Source organism: Pleuronectes platessa, chromosome 16 (assembly GCF_947347685.1).
Source record: "Pleuronectes platessa chromosome 16, fPlePla1.1, whole genome shotgun sequence".
In the NCBI taxonomy this organism is placed as follows: domain Eukaryota; kingdom Metazoa; phylum Chordata; class Actinopteri; order Pleuronectiformes; family Pleuronectidae; genus Pleuronectes; species Pleuronectes platessa.
Genome location: NC_070641.1, coordinates 8,969,220 through 8,978,930, shown reverse-complemented (window position 1 = coordinate 8,978,930; position 9,711 = coordinate 8,969,220).

Here is a 9,711-nt window from a genome sequence, read left to right as displayed (position 1 = left end):
AATGGTGAGGATTGCAAAGTTATACATTATTCATATCTGAGTAAAAGTGAGAAAACTGACCAGGACAGATTAAATACAACAGAAAAAGCCATGACGTATATGTAAGATCATATGGTGGCCATGTGATCTGGATAAACAAAACCGAGATCAGGCGAGGCAGACGTCTGTGAATGCCGGTGATGTGGTGCTAATTTATTTGCAAACTAGACTCAGCAGTGCAAACCAAATATAGAGAAACTGGTATACAGCTGCCAATGGTGTTGTTGTTGTTTCACACATGCTCATACAAACACTCACATGGATACACAGAGACCAAATGTTTGTAAAAAATCTCCATTCAAGTGACTACAACGCTTTGTGCATGTGGAAAAGACAAACGAGGGGGACAAAAGTTCTGCATCAGTGTGGACAGGACATTAATTAACATGCCTCATCTAATCCACAAAATTTGGGATTCATGTAAATTCACTGGAAATGCTCATTTATTTTCAATGTTAGATATGTATATGTAAACAAACGAAGCCTTATTATACTCTCCTTTTTTTTAACTATGTTGTCAGTATTTGTGCACGTCTTCTGAAATCTTATGTATGCAGACGAAACAGAGCAGTGCCATCAGAATTGTATATCGCTTTATGACCATTTGACACAAGTAAGAAATTTCAACAAATTATTCACCGTCCACATTTTGTGGAATATTTATAGAGCCTTGCAAACCCCTGCTGTTAACAGTGTGGCCATGTTTGTTTCCAGAAACTCTTGACTCTGCTCTGCCCTCTAATGGGTGTTTCGCAAACCATGCAAACGATAAACAACGCAGGGAGGTACATGGAGGAATGTGGGCAGTTACATCACTTGAAATGGACGTATCTCTTTTCATAACGCACAGGCAGCCTTAATGACCCTCAGCGGCTCAAACTTGTTTCCCCTCTCAGTGAACCGTCCCGTCGATTGGCACAGTGTCCCGCAGCAAGCACAAGAGACAGGAGAAGAAGAAAAAAACTGGAGAAACTTCAATTTTCCGACCACTCCTCAGGGGAACAGATTGATGCCATCTAAGCTTTGTTCCTAATCCCCACCAAGAACAGTGTTTAGATTGAAGCGCAGATGTGGTTTCAGCAACTAATGGGTAACACACACAGACAAACCCTTCAGTACACTGAGATGTACAGGAAAAATGTACAGCCGGCCTTTAGTGTCTCATCCCGACACACTATCTGTGCTTCGGCATCTCACATTCAGCGGGTTTAGGATGTTAGGAGAAGTGATTTAAAACAGCTGCAAGCGTTTCACCAGCCTCTTTACAGACCAGCACAATCCTCAGTGGGTAAGTAATGGAAGCGATTCAGAAGCTGTCAGCTATGGACATATACTGCGTTTCATGTTGTGCCGAGCCAGATGTATTCACGCTTCTATTTTCACATAGAAATCAGCCAAATTTTGTATATTCCGTTCCATATCAGTTGCTGTATTCCATAGAATTTTATAGTATTGTATTTAAAATAAAGGATGACATGACACACCTCCCCTGTCTCCTCGTCCCCTGGTGGCTGCCTGCAGTATAAGTCATAAACTCTGCCTCCTCCGTGTTAGTGGATGGGGCATGGACCAAACTAAAAGTCAAAGTACAGACCAGTATCAGGTTTGTCTGATAAATGCCTTTTTAATTGAAGCTATTGATTGACGCCTAAAAATGAGTCATGATTGGTCGAGAGCATTTATCAGCAGAACCATGATACTGCAGCAACATCCCGTGATCGCTTCTGCACAGACTCTGGTTCTGTATCATAAGATGGCAGCATTTGTATATAGGATTTTTTTGTTTTTCTTTTCATTTCAGGATTGTGGGAGGAAGTAGTGATAAGTCAACCAGCTTCATCTACAAACGATTTTCCTATTCTAGGGATCCAGCATGAAAAGATTTGAAACGGCACAGGCCAACAGTTCAGTTCAGCAGCTCAAATGTCAGAGAGAAATGACTACTTGACTCTGCAATTAGGAAGTTTGACTCTATTACCCCAAAATCTTGTATTACAGAACCAAAGTGTTCACTCCTCTTACAAATTCAAGATACATTTCACCTTGAAGCCCCCCCCCCCCCCATTTCTACCCCTCTTCCCTAGAAAGCAGACCACTCTCAGATAAAAGACATCTCTCTCACAGCTGAGTCCCGAGGCGTCACATCCATTCTGTTCACACTGATGGGATCATTACATTGTGTTCAGTTTCTGAAAAAGGCATCAGTTATATGCATATTAAGTATGCACCACAACACACTGCAGCAGGTCAGAGTAGGTCACTCATTGTTGGTGTGTCTCAAAGGACTTGGTGCTCATACAGAAGACAGGCCTATGAAATATAAAATGTGCTGAACATGGTCCATAAGAAGTGAGGATTATTGTTAATTGTGTGATCTTGTGAGAAAGACGGTGAGCTCTTTTCTGTTGTAGACCAAGCCATCTAGATGATGAGGCTATTGGTGTGTGAGATAACATCTTTTCAAAGTGCACAGAATGTACAGCCGTCACCGGAGTCCTGATATTAAACAATCGGCTGTCCAGGGTCTGCTGCTCGCGTCCTTTTATTCTTAACCACAGGACCACAGGCGAGGGAGCTGAAAGGTAACGATAGCATAAGAGCTCAGAGATAAAGCAACCTAATTTTCAACACTGCCCAGGTTGGCTGTGATGGACAGTTCCAAGGTGCAGGCAGGGCCGAATCCACACTGTGATGAATGGGTCCTGCGGTGCGTCGTGACTCACTCTGCCTCAGGCAGGCACCGTGCCCACACCCACTCCTTCACTCTTGGGTGCTTTTCCTCTCCGGTTCCTCCTCTCCTGCAGCAGATGAGTCAGAGAGGCTGTTATAGTAGGAGATGGCTGAGCAAGTATAGGGAATTGATAAAAAAGAAAAGAGAGAAGCATGCCGTTAGGGACCCTCACCAGCACGCACTGATGGCACACTTGATTTAATTTAGGATTTTTAATCTAAGAGGGGTGATGCTTTTTATATTTCTTTTTCTCTTCTTGGCAGGCGCCGATTTTAGCTTCACAGGGAGTTCTAATTGTTTTAAGCGCTTCCTGGGCAGGTGTCAGCCGTGACGGCCAACCTCTGGAGGAGAAAGGAAGGGTAGTGGGCACCGGCTTGTCTTCTGCGTTTAGGAGAAGGAGCCGAATGTGTGTCAAAAAGTGTTATGAACCATGTGAGATGTGAAAACATGGGAGGAGGGCCGGGGGACTGTAATGTCTAACACCTGAGAACTATTCAAAAAACACACACACACACACACACACACACACACACACACACACATCAAAGTTTTACCAGGCTGTGGTTTATTTTGTGACCTTCGTCTTAGTGTCTGTCATTACTGAACAGGTGTTAAATCGCAGGCTGGAGACTGCTGGGGTCACAATGAGGAATTTCTCATTTTGCTGGTGTTGACTGAATGACAGTTGTCCTCTGTGTCACACAGGGAGGATAGGCAGGAAATGAGAGGAAGGGCAGATCCACTGATCCTTTTAACGATGAAGTTTACAGTTATTATCATTCATGTCATCATATCATATTTATCATTCGATAAATAAGAGACTGAGGGATAAAATATTGAAGCAGCTAAATTGTCTGGGGTGGCTCATATAAGGTGTATCACAATTTCTCAAACCACATAAATACAATGACTCATCAGCTTATGAAGCTCAGTTGTACATTTAAATACAAACAGCACATAATTGAAAGATGGTTTAAATGCTTTAAAGTATACACTGGGGGACAGAATAGGTTTTAATGAAGGACTTTTGTCCTATTGCATTGTATGTTTCTATCTATGAATTCCAGAAATATTTTACATACATTATATCAGCTTCACTCTTGGCACGTGAATCGTTCAGGAAATGCAGTGAAGAAGTTCGTGCAATCTGGACATGCCAGATGTGAGATGGCAGCCACAACTGATTCTCCAGTTTAGGGTTCTGCGTCCTGGGTCGAGCTGCACCTCACTTTGAATGAACAGCTCTTTGTGCAGCAGCGGTGGTGCAGCAAGGTTCTCTGGACTCCAGCCGGTCTATATTCACCGCAGCTCAATTACCGCTGGTCACTATCACAGTTTTGGACAGAAAGCTTCAACCAGCATCACCACAGGCAAAGGAAACATCCTGTTGTTAACAGGCAGGTTTAGAACAGCCTCTGCATATGTTATATCAAAGTGTGACTACTGGTTGTGTCTGTCGATGCAGGGGGTTTTAAATTTCATAATAATATATTTCATCTCGAAAGTCTGATCATCTATCACGTCTCTTCTTATATCTAATTCATTATCTAATTTATGTCAAGTCCCATCTCACATATGTCTCATCCACTGTCTAATGTCTCATCACATCAGCTGGCAATCCACAACCATGGACTTACTGTCATTCAGTAACATCCCACTTTTTCTTTCTCAATTAAATGTTCCTCAGTTTAAATCCAACAGTTTAACCAGCCCAGTAATTCCCTCATTTACAGCCCATAGCTCAGACGGGCTTCCCGAAGAGCAGCGGATAGTCTCACTCATGTTGACAGCCAGACCGGGAGAAAGTTAGGTTCCTCCTATTTAAAGAAATCTTGAAAAAGACTCAGTAAAGTTGCAGTAATGAGCAAATCCATTACCCTGGGTCAGCTCATTAGAGTACAGCTAACTCTGACGTGGACCCCAGCCTTCATCTGGTTGTTTGTTTAGAGTTTGCTCTGTGTCAGGGGAGCTGGAGTGTTACTGCATGGTGAGCAGTGCTGGTGATTGCGCGTGTGTGTGTGTGTGACTGTGTGAGTGTGTTCTTGCTCACATATGCACGACTGATGGAATGAATTACACCAAGTGCAATAAAGAGAATGACAAAGTGTGCGTCTCAGTGAGTGTGTGTTTATTTTCCAAGATGTTTGATCCATCGTGTCCAATTGAGTCCTGCACACCAGCGCCCCTCGATCCGCCAACACATAGGAAAATAAACCTTGAAAAACAAGAAAAACCCCCTGCACTTCCTCCAGGGCCTTCCCATCCTCCGCTGACCCGTGTCGGAGAGGGCCGGGCTGGATCCGAACCTCTTCCTCCCTTCACAGCGGCAGCAGATCCACCCTAAATCACGAGCCCTGCCCTTGACAGCGTGCGATGGTGCTGAAAACATCTTTCCCAGCTTGTGATTGTGACGGATTAGCCGGCGCATAAATCATAAAAAAAAAAAATGTGGGTTGGAAAGATGGGGTGCTTCAACAGCAGAACCAAACCCCCTGATGAAATGAGTCTGTTTTTCAATTTCAGAAGGAACCGCACTAGCTATAAATTACCTCCAAAGATTCAATCTTTAAAATGAGCACCTCCCCCTAACACTTCATGCAGCTGGTTAATTTCGGATGCTCCCACTAATCATAAAAGGGAGATACACATCCAAGGAAAGGTCAGGATTACATCATCTAAGTCATGCAGGCTGGTTAGGCCCTTGTCCATAGATACCCCACGGTGCCGTATCCTGTGCCGTGTTGAGACGTGAGCGCTGTGAGTCAGTTCTAGTCGAAATTTGACGCTTGAGAGAATAGTTTCAACATTACCGAAACCTTATAAATAAAAATAACAGTGTTGCAAAACATCCCGCTCGTGTTTGAGGGAGATTGAAACCGAGCAAACACCAACGTAGTGGGACTGTTTCCTGTTATTCTGGCGGTGATGCATGAGATGAAGGGATGGATAGTGTATGTGTGTGAGCGCTTACAAACTTTCCTGGAGATATTACTGAACTCTAGTTCCACGTGAGAGAGTGGGCGAAGGTGCTTATTAGCCAAACTGACACAGAAGAATTGAAGCAGGCTGTTTCTGTAGGGAATTCAATTCATTTCGTCCGAGGCCCTGACCGGGCAAGAAACACATGGAACCAATAAAAACCCTGAGAGTCAATGCGGTATCGCTGCACAAAATACTACATGCATGGGTTACATGCAGAAAAGGAGACGTGGAAACAGAGAGATCACGGGGGAGGTGAAGAGGTCAATTATGGTACTTTCAAAATGGTAGGCTTGTCTTCTCACAGCAACAATGGGGTCTATTCTCCTTATCAACCAAGGGAAACAAGATGAAGACGTTAATGTGAGGTTAGAGAACACATACCAGTTTCCTCCAGTCGACCAGTGGTTGCATCAACTTTTACAGTCAATGAAAAGTGAACGCTTAAAAAGTTTGAATTTATGAGAATAAAACAAACTAAAAAAGAACTGAGTCATCTATTAGTGACATAATAAAACTCAGATCACATTGTGCAGCAAGAATTATGGAAGCTCTTGCAAGCAAAATAGGAATCTAGTGAAATAAGTTCTGCGTATCACATTAAAGCTGCCGTGCATTTTCTCTTTCGCCTCTCTCCCTCACAACCGTAGTGAAACATATAAATATAAAAGCCTTTCATTGCACCATATGGCAAACAGTTCAACCAGAGTACGCCTGCTGACTCTGATCAGGCTGATGTATGGTTTCTCTTACCCCGCCAAGACAGAGTTTACTTTAGTCACAAATGGTGTCCTCACGCTGTCAGGGAAAGAGCGAGAGAGACATAACGTTTATTTTACAGGGAGTTGCCGGTACCACCCGTCTGATAGGACAGAGGCATCCATCAAACGCGCCCCCCACACTCATTTGTGACTGTGTTATTGTGGAGTCACATTGATGTGTGGAAGGGCAAAAGGTGTCGATGGGAGCGGAGCTAAGGAACTTTATCCATGACTGATCTAAACCTGCTCCGTGGCGCGGAGGGAGCTACTGGGCCCGGGCGGCTGACAGCTGGTAGTTAACACAGGTATCGTCTCTCAGTCCCGGAGCTCAGATCAAACGCAGCCGGGGCGAATGGGGAGCGCCTCCCTGTCGTGACATTGTAGTATACGTCCGACAAAAGGACCGCACTTAACCACAGTCCTGGAGGCTTTAAATACACAATGGCCTGGGGGTCACAGAGAGCCAAGTCATCCTTTTCACCCTAAATAGGTGATAAAAGGACGTCATTAAAAGAAATATACAACCGCTGGAGATTCATTATATCTACAGTGTCAGTTTCTTTATATCAGAAAAAACAACAACATTTTATTCATTACTTTCAGTTCCATGTGCCAAAGTTTTGAGTTTCTATCTATTATTTGATTGTATACCCTTACATTGTAAACCAACTTGTAAGACAGGAAACAATATTGTCCTGGTTTATTTCGGATTGTCCACAGATGTCCCAATTTTTCATAAACTGTTCCCAGAGAAATATTATTATATAAAAGTGTGTTTCTGATTTGAAGTCATCAGAAACTAAATTCCATTTACTCTCACTGTATTGAGTTGGTGGTTACGAGATGAGTATCTTAAAAGAAACTTTCATAGGATTTCACATGAGGGGTTAGTTAATAGAAAACATGCTAAAAATGTGTTTTTGGAGTGTGGGTGAACATATCCATATCACATCTAAACTCTTTTTAGAGTATACCCTTACCCCCGTTTGATACGTATTTTACCATGAAATTCATAATACTGTACCTTTTTTTTAATCTTACTTTTAGCTGCAGCATGGAATAAACACTGAAAGGGCACTTTTATTTCTGCGTCTACTCTGTTCAACTACTTCATGTAGTCTGGCAAACAAAAACTGCTTGTACACAAATACTTTAACTGTAAATTATTCAAGACATTACCATCAGGAGCTGTATGTACGTACGCAAATGCAGAACCGTAAATTGAAGATACATTTTCCCCTGCAAGCTCTCTGTAAGTCTGTGTAATGTCCGACTGAGCCAACGTGCAAACCCATAAAGGGCTGAACCCGGTTGACACTACACAGAATGACAGTACAATGTAAATTACGTCATTAATTAGCATATCGTGTTTTCATCTACATTCATCTCATAATTGCGCACTGGCAATACACGGCCCGGCCATGCACACTGGGTTTTAACTTTGTGTTTGGTCTCCAGACCAGGAGAATGAAAGTGTGAGACAGAGAGAAAGTGAGAAATAATGAACACTGAGCTCATTGAGACAATTTCATGACTAGAAAACAGATATCAGCAGCGGGAGGGAGGATGATAAGTCGGTGTGCGCTTGAATCCGCTGCCCAGCTGCAGGTTGGCTGCTGTGGCCGGTGCAGATCTCAATCGATGGCAGCACTTTGGATAAGATTACAAATTGAGTTTTCGCGGGGCTGTTTTTCCCCTCTTTATATCTGCAGTGTCCCTCAGTGAGGCTCCACTGCAGGCTATTTACGGTGCCCTCTTCCTGGGTAAGTTAATAATGTGAGCCCGGCCTGGACTCTGCTACGACACACAGGCCCGCATTGACTCATTTGGGCTGGAATTGCTCTGACACACCCAATCAATCATGAAGTGGGAAGGGGTCATCCCCAGAGCAGTCCCACCCGTGCACCTCATGGCCTCTCACACCGCTCAATACCAGGCATTATTCTGATCATAATTGCATTAGATTTTTTTTGCAGCACGCAGCAAAACGCCAGCCCCCCCTTTGGACCCACTTACTGGCAAGAGCTTTGATACGCTATTGTTGATTCATGTATTTGGCTAAATTGCCTTATTGACCATGCTCATCGACTTTTTATTAATGGATTCAGTCTGCTGCACTTATGGTCAAACGCACAGACGCTCCACAATCAAAACATCCAGTGATTATGACAATGAGGGATGGATTGAACCTGAGGGGCCTTTGAACAGAGCCGGAGTTCAATAAGACTAACCGACTGAGCCTGCAGGTGACCCAGCACACACTGCTGTGGGAGCAGGAGTAAACAAACTGTGCATCAACTTCACCACATGCACACACACACACACACTTTATCTTAACAGAGTGGAAAGACAATTGTATTCCAAAGCAAAATTGCAGAATGTGTTAGTGCAACCTACTGAGGATTTCAGTGGGCTCAGGCGCAGAGGCTGGTGAAAGGAATAAGATTGCTGGGTGCAGTAATGAAACCACGGTTCAGCACCCTCCCTGAATCTGATGTGAAAGCAGTTTTTTTGCAAACTTGTGCTCATAACTGGATTGTATTAGGTTTAGTAAATAGGAGAGTGGTGTGTATTTAGGTTATGCGTGGGTGAGGTCCACAGTGAATACTGTACAGCTCACTAGGGGCAACACACTGCAGCTGTTTACGGGCTCCACCGCAGGAGTCTAATGAGGGGGATGCAGTCAGGGTAATTACACTAAAGGTCGCGTTTCCCCGCCATCTGAGTAAAGGGTGTAGAGCGAGGGAGCGAGGCTTGGAGTAGAGGTCAGGCATGAGTTGGTGGTGTTTGGCAGACGAGTGTGAATAAGTCAGTCCGAGGAGCCAATTTGACAGCGTTTCCTCACAAGGTCTACGCCACAGCCAGCCCACGGGTTGCAGGACTTAACCCTGCACCCTTTTTCTTGCTTTTCCTTTCCTCTGCCAACACCCACGCTGCCTCTCCGACAGGCCTGGAAATCACATGACAGAGCAGGGCCCTCACCCCCCTGAGAGGATGTCTGGGGGTTGAAAACCACATCGGCCCCGCCACAGAGTGGTGGTGAGCGCCACTCTGATCACAAACACTAAGTGATGAAAAGCCACAGTGAAATCGTGAGAGATAGAGCATGAAGAGAGGCGTTTGACAGAGAGAATCGTGGCTGCGGCTTCTTTCGTGTGCAAAAAAAACAGAAGGGGATTTTTCACTGTGATGAAAAAGTGC